The sequence below is a fragment of the Canis lupus genome, chromosome 24, assembly GCF_003254725.2.
Source record: "Canis lupus dingo isolate Sandy chromosome 24, ASM325472v2, whole genome shotgun sequence".
In the NCBI taxonomy this organism is placed as follows: Eukaryota; Metazoa; Chordata; class Mammalia; order Carnivora; family Canidae; genus Canis; species Canis lupus.
In genome coordinates, this window is record NC_064266.1 from 20,289,291 (window position 1) to 20,303,889 (window position 14,599).

The 14,599-nt window shown below is 46.9% G+C and overlaps 1 non-coding gene across 1 annotated transcript; it reads right to left on the reverse strand.

Annotated features, from left to right (window-relative positions):
* Positions 1 to 8,402: 8,402 nt before the first annotated feature.
* LOC112674309 (U6 spliceosomal RNA) lies at positions 8,403 to 8,509 on the reverse strand. The gene has a single exon (XR_003145363.3). It is a non-coding gene; the product is annotated as a U6 spliceosomal RNA (small nuclear RNA).
* Between the last annotated feature and the right edge of the window lie 6,090 nt (positions 8,510 to 14,599).

Sequence of the window (14,599 nt, forward strand, 5' to 3'; positions counted from 1 at the left end):
GAACTCAGCACAAATGTCCACTCCTTAAAGAGGCTTTTCCTGTTTCTTCATCCTCCCAGAGTGTCCTCAATATTCTCGCCCTGGTTTTTCCTTTGCAGTTTGTAATTGTTTTATTTGCCTGTGTACTTGTTTTTTTCCCCCACTGTCCCACCATGATATAAGCCCTGTGCAATGGGCAGCCCTGGTGGTGCAGCGGTTTAGCGCTGCTTGCAGCCCGGGGTGTGATCCTGGAGACCCGGGATCGAGTCCTGCATCGGGCCCCCTGCGTGGAGCATGCTTCTCTCTTTGCCTGTGTCTTTGTCTCTGCCTCTCTCTCTCTATGAATACATAAATTAAAAAAAATCTTTAAAAAAATCATTTATAAGCCCTGTGCAAGCGGAATCTGGTGAGCAGAGCAGCTAGGCGTCTGAGACAAAGAACCCAGAGTAGAGCAGACTGGTGGCATTTGCACAGTCCCCAGATAGGGGAGTAGATGTGTCTGAGGAGTGCAAAGGGCAGGGGACCACCAGGAAAATTAACTTGATATGAGGAAAGGTCTTTCACACAGTCCTAGTGTTCAGGCAATGGAAAGGACAATGTTATAAGGTAGTGAGCATCCCATCAGAGGAGCTATGCAAGTTGAAATATGACAACCCCGGATCATGACCAGCTAATATATGGGGACTGTGTAGAATGGACTCATTACCATAGAGGAGGTAGATATTCATTCACTTGCTCATTCATTCATTCATTCAGTCAGTCTCCTATCTATCCATTTATTCATTGACTCCATGTTTCCCCAGCTTTACAGTGTGATGAACAATCTGCATGACTTTGACCACATCCACAGAGCATCTGCACACGATATCTGAAGTACATACACCTAATGTACATAATATCTTCAGTCAGCCTTGGGAGGCTATATGTGTTCTTAAATCAACTTTATTGAGGTATAATGTACATACAACAAAATGCATTCATTTAAAGCATACAGTACAGGAGATCCCTGGGTGGCTCAGCGGCTTAGCACCTGCCTTTGGCTTAGGGCATGATCCTGGAGTCCTGGGATCGAGTCCCACATCAGGCTCCCTGCTTGGAGCCTGCTTCTCCCTCTGCCTGTGCCTCTGCCTCTCTCTCTCTCTCTCTCTCTCTATCTCTCATGAATGAATGAATGAATGAATGAATGAATAAATAAATAAAATCTTTTAAAAAATAAAGCATACAGTACAGTACATTTTGACAAATACACACACATCCATGTAGCCACCACCTCAATCCAGACACAGTCCATTTCCACCACCACCACAAGTTCCCTGGTGCCCCTTTGCCACCCCACTGCCACCCAGGTCCCAGACCATCACTACCTCAGAAAGTGCCAAACACTTCAGAGTTTCTCTAGGACCAGTTAAGCACCACCTTTCAGCAATATCCAAAAAAAAGTGAAAAATCAGAATACCTTATCACAAATAAAAAGTAACTGACCAAAATGAATAAATCAGAAACAAAACAATATAACAATATTCTTAAAAAAAAAAAAACCAATATTCTCAAATTCTAGCTGGGACCTTTCCTGCAGAAGCTCCTGGCCCAAGATCAGCTTTCTCCGGGTTACAAAAAGAAAGAGACAGTAAGACAGAAAGATCCACAGGTGTTAGAAAAGTGTCCTTGGCATCCTTGGAGATGCTCCTTGGCCTGTTGGAAGGCCTGGCAGATGCTGAAGAAAGAATAACTTTCTCACCATGGATTGTTAAGACCCTGTTGCTGTTTACCCATATTGTCCTTTGTTCATTCCCACCTTCACCACAGTGATGCAGGTTCCACATCTGGGGAGCATGACAACTCCTCATCTCCTCTTTTGTCCATCCACTCATTCATTTATTCACATAACAAGTGTTGAGTAGCTACTCTGGGACAGCTGCTGGAGCTACAGAGCAAAACCGTGTTCTAGGCATCATGTCAGCCTTGAAGGTGGCATAGTGCCTAGCACAAAGTAGATGCCGAGCAAATCTGTTGAATGGGTTGCTATGAGATGAAAGACACAAACACTGGTATCCTTTCTGATACTCTGGGCTGTTCCTCTAACAAAGTCTGCATGGAGCAATCACGGAGGACGTCCTTGAGAAGGTGGCCTTTGAACCAAACCTTGACCACCTCCTTCCACTCATTTGACAGGTGCAGAAATGGAGACACACAGGTAAAATGACTTGCTCAAGGCCACACAGAAAAAAGAGAGGGAAAAGATAGATGTACAGAATCTGGGACTCAGGACCCCAGCCTACCATTTCTCCCAAGTGCTGTGCCAGGCCCCAGATCAACAGAGAGGACAGCAGGCCTGGGGAGGGGGTCTCCCGGCCCTGAGTCTGGAATCCATTTGCTCCAGCCCAGTAATGTTTTCCCAGGGAGAAGTGGGAGGCCCTAGCCCTGCCCCTCTCTGTACCGGCCCCTCCCCACCATCTGCTCCCTGTTTATTTATTTATACTTAAGTCTCACCTCCCAACCCTGCCGGGGGCACCAAACATACCCGGCATCCCTGCAGAGAGGGGAATGAAGGGGAGAAAGGCACTGTCAGCCCCCATGGCCAGGGGAAGCCCAGGTCTGAGACCTTCCTGGCCCTTTTGCCCCTACTCGCATCAGCCAGGATGACTGGGTTCAAATCCCAGCTAGTGGGGCTTCCTGGCTGTGTGACTGCTCTGTGCTTCCATCTCCTCTTCTGTAAAATGAGGCTGATAATAGTAGCCACCTTGGGGGTTGGTAGTGAGGATTCAGTGGACAGTGTCTGGCACAGACACACTCAAAGAGTATCTGTGTTGTGTGGTGTGACCTTGAGTAACAAACTGTCCCTCTGGCCCATTCCCTTGTTTCTGCAACAGGCAGCTAGCCATTCCATCTAAGGAGCTCCAGTGCAAAGTCCAGGGATTTGTGAGGGGTACAAACCCTGTCCCCTCCCCAGAACCCACAGCCCTAGTGTTGGGATAATTGATGCCAGCCCCCTGCCTGCAGTTGATATTGCCTTCCAACAATCCCCTAATTTTGCAGAGAAGGCAAACTGACACCTTCACTAGCCCAGCATGAGGCTGGGGAAGCCCTTCCAGCAATCTACCTTGGCTCCCTGTATGGTACCCTCTGGAAGGCTAGCACACCGCAGAGGTACTGACACCCTGGCTGTGGCTGCGAATCACAGGGAACTGCACCCAGCTGCTAGTTAAGGACCATCAGCTCAGGATCTGCCTGCCGGGAAGGAGCTGCTGGCCCAGACTACTCCCCTGGTCTCTGTTCTGTGCCACCCTCCCCAGGGACAGCCTCCTCCTCCTTCCTGTGTGCAGTCATCCCTCCCTCTGTCCCCCATCCTTCTGTCTGAGCCTTTACCCCCACTCCAAGTCCCCATTCCCTTCGCTAAGTCTGCAACCCTCCATCTGAGCGCCACCCCCCACCCCACCCCTGCTCTGCTAGCTCCCTCTCTGTGCCCCCAGCCTCCCTCTGAGACCCTGTCACCCTCACCAAGTACCTGTTTCTTTCACTGAATCTTTTTTCTCTCTGTTCACATCTCTATGCCTCTACCCTCTCTCCCCTCTCTCTGAGCCCCCATGTGCCCATAGCCCCCAACCCCCTTGCACACCACACAATGCTCAGGTATCCACTTAAGATGCACATGCCATCTAAAGGCCTTTTGGGGGTCACAGGGCATCTAGGCAGACTCCCCATTATGGGGACCACACTGCCCCGAAGAAGCCACAGGGGGGCAGATTTCTACAAAAGAGGAAGGAGAACGAACTAGCAGAGCTCAAGTGCTACCTCCCTAAGGAGTGAGCACCCATCACCCGAAGAACAGGGGCAGAGACCATCCTGTGGCTGTGCCTGGGCTCTTCCAGTCCGTGATGCAGCACCTCCAGATGTCCTATTCCAGAAGCCCCTTTGGGTCAACAAGCCTGATCCCAAGCACTGTGTTCCTTCTGGGGTGGGGAGAGTGGGGAGAGTCAGGGAAACGGGTAGGGGCTTCCATACCAGAGAAGGACCTCGCCGTGTGAGTTTTGAGAGGCCAGTGACAGGCCATGGAGACATATAATGACCCATGTGAAGCCTGTTTCCTCTTCATCACCCCAAGGAAACTGAGGATTAGGAAGAGATATCATCTGCCTGATTCTCACAGGAGGGCCTAGGCTGCCATCAAACCAAGCAGGGTACATTTCATACCTTAACTTCTCTCTGCTATGCCCTAGGCTCCTAGGCAGGGGAAAGGAGAAGACATGGGTGAGCCTCAACCCACATGAGGGGGTGGGGAGCTGAAGTCCAAGAAGGGCGGGAATGGTGGGGGAGGGAGGAGAGGAGGCAGGTGTCTGTGGGATCCTCTATCTTCCCTTTCCTCAGTCCTGTATCCCCCACCCAAGAGGGCCCCTGACCCCCCCACACACACCCTGTTCTCATCTGGCCTCCATGTGCTCAGCCTGCACCTGAATACACACTCCCCAACGATCTGTCTTGGGCTGTCAGAGGATCAATGGGGCTCCCAAGGCCTGGCCCAGCAGGGAGCTAGAGGGAAGTCCCTAACAAGAGCTAAGAAGGGGACCCCGGGGGGTTGGGGAGGCAGTGGGGAGAAGCCAGGCTGGGAACGGACACTGAGCTTGGGTCTGGCATCTTGTTGGGGCAAGACCCTGGAAGGTCTGGCTCCCCAGTGGTGAGACCTGTCAGCTCCCTCGTGCAGGGGTCCTGGACTGGTTTCCAAGTCTGTTTGGCCTTCTAACTTTGGGGACCTGGCCCTTTCTCACTCTGGGCCTCAGTTTTCTTCTTTGTGAACATGAAGGGATCACATCTCAGGAGGATTAAGTTTCTAAAATCAGAAAAAGATCTCTCTTTATGAGTAAAAGAAAATGGCCTCCAAAACGTTAAGTGAAATAAAGCCAGATGCAGAGCAATGTGTATATCTACCTATCAGCTTGCTTGTGCATAGAACAATCAGGAAAGACACAGGGAAACAGCAAGAATAGGGATGGCTCAGGGAGAGGACCCAGGTGGCTGGGGAGGGAGTAGGAAGGAGACTTTCCTTACACTTTTTTATACTGTTGAATTATTGGTCTATAATCATGTATTCCTTGGCCAAATAATTACACTTAATGCAAAATATAGCATCCTGCTAGGAGGTATGTGGGTAGGAAGAATGAAGAGAAGCAGAATATTTGCATAGTTTCAATATATCTCCCCACAGATATTTATTAATTACAAAGAGAAAAATTGTGCCTTTATAGTGGAGAAAGCTGGTAGACAGCACCTTAACCAAGTAATCAAGGTGAACATAACTAGCAAGGGGGGAATTGACCTCATGTGCCCCCTGAGAGAACACATTGCAGAGTACACAGCATCACTGCTGTGGTATTGCTGCCAAAAGCTCCTGATCTGAATCTAATCATAAGGAAATAACAGAAAAACCCAACTATAGGGACTGCTTACAAAACAACTGGTCCATGTGCATGTGCATGAAAAAAATGTCAAGTTCATAAAAGTAAAAAACAAAACAAAACAAAACAAAACAAGAAAAAACCCACTAAGGAACTATTCCAGATGACAGGAAACTAAAGAGATATAAAAACTAAATGCAACTTACCCTGGATTGGATATTGGATCAGGAAAAAAAAAAAAAAAGATTTTGTTTGTTTGCTGTGAAAGGATATTAGTGGAACAATTGGCAACATTTCACTAAGTCTATAATGTAGACAATAATATTGCAACAACATTAATGTCCTGATTTTTGTATCTGTACTGTGGCTTTATTAAAGAATGTTCTTGTGTTTAGAAAATATACATGGAATAATTTAGAAGATTAGAGGAGACATCATGTCTGCAATTTACTCCTAGACAGACAGAAATGTAAGCCGAGATAGAATGATAAAGCAAGGTAGTAAAATGTGAACATTTGAGGAATCTAGGTGAAGGTATGAAGGAATTCTTTGTACTGTTTTTGCAACCTTTCTGGAACTCTGAAACATTTCAAAATTAAAAGTCCAAGTATAAATATAGGTCACTGGCATAGCTAACATTTAGTAGGTATGCGTGATGTCCAGCTGCTATCACAGATGTGAAGATGCAATTTGACCAGGTGTGCCAAACACTTTGATCTGCCTACTAAATTATAGTATTGTATATTAATATAATGGAATGTTATATTACAATATTATAAGATCTAATATTATGCTATTAATATAATGGAATGTAATATTAGTGAAAAGGCAGGCTGCCTGCCTCAACACAGATGGATCTTCAAAGCATACTGTGGAAGAAAAAAAGCAAATAAGATAGGATACATATTATAAACACAAATGTATATATTATATCATGGGCATTTCTATACTTCTCAGAATGAAACACAGTCCTATATATGGTATAAGGATTTATATGTAGTATAAGTTAGAACATTCATAGGAACAATAAATAATCAGGGTAGTGGTCTCTTTGGGGAGGAGAGGGGGACTTTTATTGGGAAGGGTTGCAGGAGTCTTCTGTATTAGTTATTTATCCTGTGTAACACACGCTACCAACCACAGAATGGTGCTTTAAAGCAGTGACATTTATGGTATCTCACAGTGTTTGAGGGTCAGGAATTTGAAAGTGCTTTGGCTGGGCAGTTCTGGTCCTCAGGAGGTTGCATCCAAATGTCAGCTGGGGGTTGTACTCATCTGAAGACCTGACTGGGGCTGGAGAATCTGCTGCCTAACAAGCTCATTTGCATGTCTGGCAAGTTGGTGCTGGTTGCTGGCTAGGGGCAGAGGGCAGGATATAGGAGAGGGACTCAGTTCCTCTCTACATGGTCCTCTCCATGGGACCTGGATTCCATCACATCATGGTAACTGGAATCCAAAGGTGAACACTGACAGACTGCATGTCTGCCTCTGAAGTTCTCCTAACTACTCCTGTACTCTGACACCTGGCTTTTTCCAAAGCATCTGCTTGGATTAGTTTCTGGGATATTCTTCCATAGAGATACCACTTGTTTATAAATGTATGTGCAGGGGTGCCTGGGTGGCTCAGTCAGTTGAGCGTCTGACTCTTGGTTTCAGCTTGGGTCATGACCTCAGAGCCATGAGATTGAGCCCTGCATCAGGATCCACACTCAGTAGAGTCTGCTTGAGATTCTCTCCCTCTCCTTCTCCCTCTGCCCCTCCACCTGCTCATGTGTGCCTGCATGCACTCTCTCTCTTAAATAAACAAATGAATCTTTAAAAAATTTAAAAATAAATGTATATGCAAATACATACATACATGTATGCAAATACATACATTTTATTTTCTCCCCTAAATGGGAGCCTATTATACATACCCTTCTACATCATTTCTCCCCCCTCCTCCCTGCAAATATACTTTGCAGATTCTTACATATTCATACATAGAAAACTTTGACATTTATTTATATGGCTTAATAAGTATGCCATCATGTGGATGTATTGTAATTTATTCAACAATCCCATATTTATGGACATTCATTTTGTTTACCTTTGTTATTACTTTTTAAGCTTCAAATGTAAAGGGTTGAGTTTAAAAAAAGTCATCATTTCAAGGCAGAGTATCATTGTTGACCCCTGCATGCCCCTTCTTTGTTTTATTTTTCTCTCTCTATTCTCTTTTATCCCATTTCCCCCTCCCATTTTCTGCTCTTCCGTAGGCCCATTCTAATGGTTTCCATGTGTTCTTTGGTGTGTTAGTCTTCTTGAAGAACACAGTGTGCTTGTATGGGTATTGTTGCTTTCTGTATATGCATTTTAATCTGGTTTCACTCTAGTGCTCATTCCCTGTTGAACATCTATCTGGGTTGTGGCTTGACTTGTGGCTTCTAGTTGCTGACTAGAACTCCCTGGTTTACATCCACATGTTTTTGTCTCTACTAGTCAAGTAACAGGCACCTGGGTGGTCTCTAGGTCTCTACCCACCACATTGTCACCACACTGGCATGTCCTTGTCTGGGTCAGTATGAGAATCTTGTCTGGACAAAGAGGTAGGCATAAGATTGCTGAGTGATAGAGGATATATATTCCAGATATCTTTTGCTCTCTAATAAATTACTCTCAATTTAGAGGCTTAAAACCACACTTTGTTTTATTCATGAATTTGAGGGTCAGGAATTCAGGAAGGGCTTGGCTGGGCCACTCATCTCTGAACTATGTGGTGTCAGCTGAGACAGTAGAGGTTGGAGGTTCCCTTCCAAGATGGCTGACCTCTTTACTCATGTCTGTAGCCTTGATACACCAGATCTCTCTGTCTCTGTTTCTGTCTCCCTCTCATAGTGTCCCATTCTAGAGGACACCTCTCCATAGCTAGCTATGACTTCCTCACCACATGGCAGTCTCAGGGTGGTTGGACTTCCTTCATGGCAGCTGGCTTCTCTCCAGGTGATCATTCCAAGAAAGAGGAAGTAGAAGCTGCTAGTCCTTTTTTTTTTTTTTAATATGGAACACTTCACAAATTTGCATGTCATCCTTGTGCAAGGGCCATGCTAATCTTCTCTGGATCATTCCTATTTTAGCATATGTGCTGCTGAAGTGAGCACAGAAACTGCTAGTCTTTTAAGATCTGGGCCGGGAAGCTGTCACAGCATCATTTCTGCCATAGTATTGGTCAAAGCAGTCACAGAGCAGTCCAGATTCAGAGAGTAGGTGCACAGACCTCACCTGTTGCTGGGAAGACTATCAGAGACTTAGTGGTCCTCTCTTCTACACTCCAATATATATTTAATGTGACAGCTTGCTCTCCAGATGGCAGCTCCTGTCCTCACTTCCGCAGTGCTACCTCCACATCGCCACCCACACTTGGCTCCATCCAGCCTGTTCAGTTCTCTTTGCACGGCAATAAGTATCCCTGTATCTGGGTCATCTCACACATGTGCAAATATAAATGTAGGATAAAGTCCCAGAGGCAGACCTGCTAGGTGAATGGGCATGTGCACTTGCAATTTTGACACATACTGCCCACTCTTCAATCACCTCTGAGCTCCATCCATTTCTCCATAACATCTGAGCACCCCTCCCTGCCTCCATGCACACCACCCTCAAACAAGCCGCTGTTCCTGGGCTCCCAGCTTTTGCCCTGGACCTCAGTGTCCATTCTCCATGTGCAGCCAGAGGGGTTCCCCTTAAAACCTAAGTCAGATCCTGCCCCTCCTCTGCTCAGAAGCCTCTCTGATGATCTCCCATATTACTCAGAGTAAAATGTCCTTGAGAACTCTGAAGCCCTGTGTTGACCCCATGACCTGTCTCGCCCATCCTGTCTCCCCCTTCTCTGTCCCACCTGGGGTTCCTGGCAGAAGTTTGAACCTGCCATGCATGCTCCCATCTCAGGATCTTCCACCTAACGTCCCTCCACCTGAAATACTCTCTTCCTCCATATCTCCCCGGCTCATCCTTACTCCATCTGTGCCTCCAACCAGACACCACCACCTCTCCCCACTTGGGGTCTCCTCCTTACCCTGCTTTGCCTTCTTCTTAACATTTCTTCCCCAACATGTGTTAGATGGAGTTCTACATTGGTTCATTGTCCATCTCCTCCCCAGATCGTGAATCTCACTGCAAATCCTCCACACCTGCATGGTACCTTTCACTTAGACTCTAAAAATATATCTTGAATATTTGTGGAATTCAATCACTGTGCCAATTTGCACCCCACTAGCAATGTCCAGATCTCAGTAACATCAATGAACACAAACATACTGCCAGATTCCTATCCTTTAAGTGAGAGCCTTCAAGGGGGATACCTGAGTGGCTCAAAGGTTAAGCACCTGCCTTTGGCTCAGGTAGTGATCCCAGGGTCCTGGGATCGAGTCTTGCATCAGGCTCCCCATAGGAAGCCTGCTTCTCCCTCTGCCTATGTCTCTGCCTCTCTCTGTGCCTCTCATGAATAAATAAAATCTTTTAAAAAATTAAAATAAAATAAAATAAATAAAATAAAATAAATAAATAAAATAAAATAAGAGCCTTCAAGGACCTCCTATGACCTTGCTTAGTACATCTCACTTGGAACCCAAGACCTTGTCCTACAGGGCTAAGTGTTTCCTCAGTTTTATGAAAAGAAGCTCATGGATGAGATTTTTCTCAATGTTAAGTTCTCCTCTAATCCATTTTTCTAACCTTATTGGCATGGATTCCCACTGAGCCAAAAAAAAACACTAAGGGATAAAAGGAGATATCTCACAAACGGTGAGTTCCCTGGTTGGGGCTTCTACTGGGGTAAATGAAACTAATCCCAGCTCTGGGACAATAAACATTACAACTGATAACTTGAACCAAGTTCTTTCTTCTGCCTGAGCCTCAGTTTACATATTGATGGAATAAAGATAGTAACACTCTTCTATATAATATGCTTGCAGGTTGCTAGTGCCAGGGACAGTGTCAGGCACTGGGCACATTTTAATTCACTCAATCTTCATGGCAATTGTAAGACGCTGGAGCTATTATTATTCTTTTTTCTCAGGAAAGGAAACTGAGTCACAGAGAAATTAGCATGAGTACATTTCTGCAGCTTGGGAGCTCTGGGGCCTGGATTTGAACCGCCGACACACTCACTCCCAGGCTGGCTTCAAGGCCAAATATATACTCCTGTGATATTTTAAGGAAGAAGTATGCTCATGGGTATGGCTTGCTAGAGGCAATGGGAGGAGGTGACCTTGCATATAGGAGAGAGTCTGTATGACCAAACTGAATTGTACACAAAAGGCACAGGGCTGAAATGGTGCTGTGTGCAATCCACGGTCATGGTTCCCTCTGGAGCATGAACTCAGTCTCCTGGGCTCCCAGATGGCTTCTCAATAACATTTTATCCTCTATCATTATTAGAATAATTACTGTTAATAAAAGCAAACTATTGCATGTTTACTGCGTGCTAAGAATTTCCTTTGCATTTTGAATCTCTCAACAATCTTATGACATTAGTGACTCACATTCATCCTATTTTGCAGACAATGAGGCTGACCTTGGTGGCAGAGCTAGGGTTTGTGCTTTGTGCCTTTACCCCCTCAAGGGTCCATGGAACAACTCTATTTACCAAGGACTTTCTTCATTATCTCATTCAACCTCGCAGTCATGCCTTGAAACACATCCTCCTATCATTCCCATTTTGCTGACAAGAAAACTGAGGTGCAGTGTGCTGCTCAGGGCCGCACACAGTTCCTTGCAACAAATCTGCCCTGTCTCACCTCCCCCAGCAGCATCCAGGATGTCACAGATGGAAGAAGCCCGATTTATAGCACAGGAAAGAGCAAGTCAAGGTCTCTGGGCAGTGAGCAGGATTCTCAGGCAGTTGCCCAGAGATCCTGTTTACTGGCAGGGCCGGAGGCACACAAGACCAAGGAGGAAAGCCCCGGGAGACGCCCCATGTTTGCATCTTCAAAGCCTTTCCCTCTTACTCTCCCATCCTCAGGGTTCCCTGGGGGGGGCAGTAAGCTGTCACTGGCAGGGGGGGCCAGTAAGCTCTCACTTCCATGGAATGTCCTCCAGCCCTGGTGCACTGGTTCAAAACAGCCTCTCCACTCCTGCTCTTTCCTGACCCCCATCTGCCTCCCCACTGGACAGCCCCACATCTGGGCTCCTGCAGCTCATTCATTCAGCAAAGCATCACTGAATGTCAAGTGCTCTTTCAAACACAGGGGATACATTTGAGAATAAACAGTGATCCGTGCCCATAGTGTTGACATTCCATGGCAGGGAAGAGATAATAAATAATAAATACACTAAGTAAAGTATATAGGGTGTTAGATAGTTATAAGGGCCATAGCGAAATAAAAAATAAAGCCAGAAAAAAAAATAAAAATAAAGCCAGGCAAGTGGCTTGGGAGTGAGGAGGAGGGCTCATGGAGTTCAATAGGGAAGGCCTCACTGAGAAGGTGACATCACTGAGAAGGTGACATGGACTTGAACAAGATGAGGCAGTGAACCAGGCAATACCTAGAGGAAGAGTGTTCTAGGCAGTAGACTGTGATCCATAGCCAGTGCAAGGGTCCTGAGGCAGAGTGTCTGGTGTATGAAGAGTGGCTCGGAGACCAGTGTGGCTGGGGAGGAGAAGGTGGGAGATGGTACAGAGGAGTAATAGGATAGATGAGAGAGCAGGTCACACATGGGTCATCCTAAGGATCTGGCTTTTACTCCGAGTGAACTGGGAGCCAAGGGAGTGTTTTGTGCAGAAGAGGGATGTTGTCTGATCTGTGCATTACAGGATGTGTCTGACTGCTGTGTCGAGAACAGACTGCAGAGGAACCAGGGAAGAAAACCAAAAGACTCTCAAGAATAAATAAAATCTTTTTATTTTTTTTATTTTTATTTTATTTTTTATTTTTTTATTTTTTATTTATGATAGTCACAGAGAGAGAAAGAGAGGCAGAGACACAGGCAGAGGGAGAAGCAGGCTCCATGCACCGGGAGCCCGACGTGGGATTCGATCCCGGGTCTCCAGGATCGCGCCCTGGGCCAAAGGCAGGCGCCAAACCGCTGCGCCACCCAGGGATCCCCTAAAATCTTTTTTAAAAGAAAAAAAAAGAAAGAAAACGAAAAGATCAAGGAGCCCTGTGAGGAGACTGTTGGAATAATCCTAGTAAGACATGAAGGTGACTTGCCCGGGGTGGTAGTCATGCTCCGGTTAGTACTGCTATGTAACAAACTACCTCAAAACTCAGTGACCTAATGCAACAACCATTTTATGATGCTTGTGAATGCAGAACAAGTGTGGTGGGGAGGACTGGTCTCTGCTCCACAGTGTCTTGAGCCTCAGTTGGAAGACTCAAAGGCTGAATGTGAATCAATAACTGAGGGCTGGAATAATCTGGAGGCCGCTGGCTTGGAACCACGAGCAGGACCTTTCTGGGTGGCCTAGACTTCCTCGTGAGATGGTGGTCTCAGAGCACTTGGACTTCTTTCACAGAAGCTCAGGGCTCTGAGAACAGGTGCTCCAGTGAACAAGGTGAAGCTGCATCACTGCATCACCTGTTATGGTTCAGCCTTGGAAGCCACACAGAATCCCTTCCACCATCCTCCATTGATGCACACAGTCTCAAGCCCACCCAGACTCAAGGGGAAGGGAAGGCATGTGGACCCCCACCTCTCAAGGGCACCTTGTTCTAAGGTGGCTACAAGCACTTAGCATCTTCAAGGCAAATAAAAAGTTTCCTTTGTCGACTGATGCAGAAGGCAAAGGAAGAATTAGAAGTGGCTCTGGTGACCCACGGCTCACAGCTCAGTAACCAAAACAGTTACCTCCCAGGCATATAGGCAGCCAGAGAGGAGCCCTAGTCTGGCTTGGCTAGTCAGAGCAGGCTTCCTGGAGAAAGTAATGCATGAGCTGAGTCTTAAAGAGTGAGGCATCAACTGAGAGAAATGGAAGAGGGTACCCAAGGACAAGGACAATTGGGGTCATTCATATCGGGAGGCAGAAGGATGAACCCTTGAAAGATAGGTTCTGGCATCAACTGCCTAGGTTTGAATCCTGCCCTGCCCTGTGAGTGGGTGGCATTGGGCTGGCCACCTCCCCTCTCTGACCGTCAGTTTACTGTAAAAAAGGAGTGAAAACAATTGTACTGCATTCAGGGGAGGAAATGCACGCAAGGTGCCTGCTAGATAGAAAAAAACCCTCCAACTGTCACCTCTGACTAGAAAATTACAGATGGTGATCATCTCGCTCAGGCTGCCTGGGTTCTCAGATGAGGAAATGGGAAGAGACTTGCCCAACACCATCATATGTAGAAGGGGAGGACCTGAATCATACCTTACTGACCAGCCATGGCCTGAGCCCTCCCTGTCTGCGTTCACTCCTCACCCCTCAAGTTCACCTGGGGGTAGGGGTGTCCTTCTTCCTTGTACATGCCCTCATCCAAGAAATCCTGTGAGGCCTCCAGAGGGGATCCCCTGACCCAGAGGTAGAGGCTTGAAGATGGAGTGGTCTCTGCCCTGATAAGGACTCCCCCCTCCCTGCCCCCCGCCCCGCATTCTCCACGTCGCCCCCCCGCCCCCGTTCAGCAGGAATTCCTCAGTTCAGCATGGAGTTCCGGTAGATTTTATGGGCCAGCCACAGCAGACAAATGGAGAAGAAAAACATCCCTCTGGAGCTCCTCTCAGCTCTCAAACCTGATTTCCGCTCAGCCGGAAGGAGGCTGGGCTGCTTTAACCCTCTGTGGGAGGGGACCACAGGGTCTGACTCAAAATCCTCCTAGCTCCCTGCCCTGCCTTCCCACCACACAGGCTCTTTCCTTCCCCACAGCTCCTACTCTGCCTCCCAACCCTGCCCAGGGCTCAGCCTTCCCTCTCCCTTTACAGAACTGCCTCAGAGGCCACAGATCCCAGTTTAGGGTCATCAGCAAAGCATCCACTGACTGTGAATATACTCTCTGCCAGGCATTTATAAACATGCTCTGGAACAGTCTGGAGCAGTGTGGGAAAGGACATGCGTGTGGGACTCAGATAGAAATGGGCTCCAGGGACGCCTGGGTGGCTCAGCAGTTGAGCATCTGCTTTGGGCTCAGGGCATGATACCAGAGTCCTGGGATCGAGTCCCATATCAGGCTTCCTGCATGGAGCCTGCTTCTCCCTCTACCTATGTCTCTGCCCCTCTCTCTCTGTATCTCTCATGAATAAATAAATAAAATCTTAAAAAAAAAAAAAAA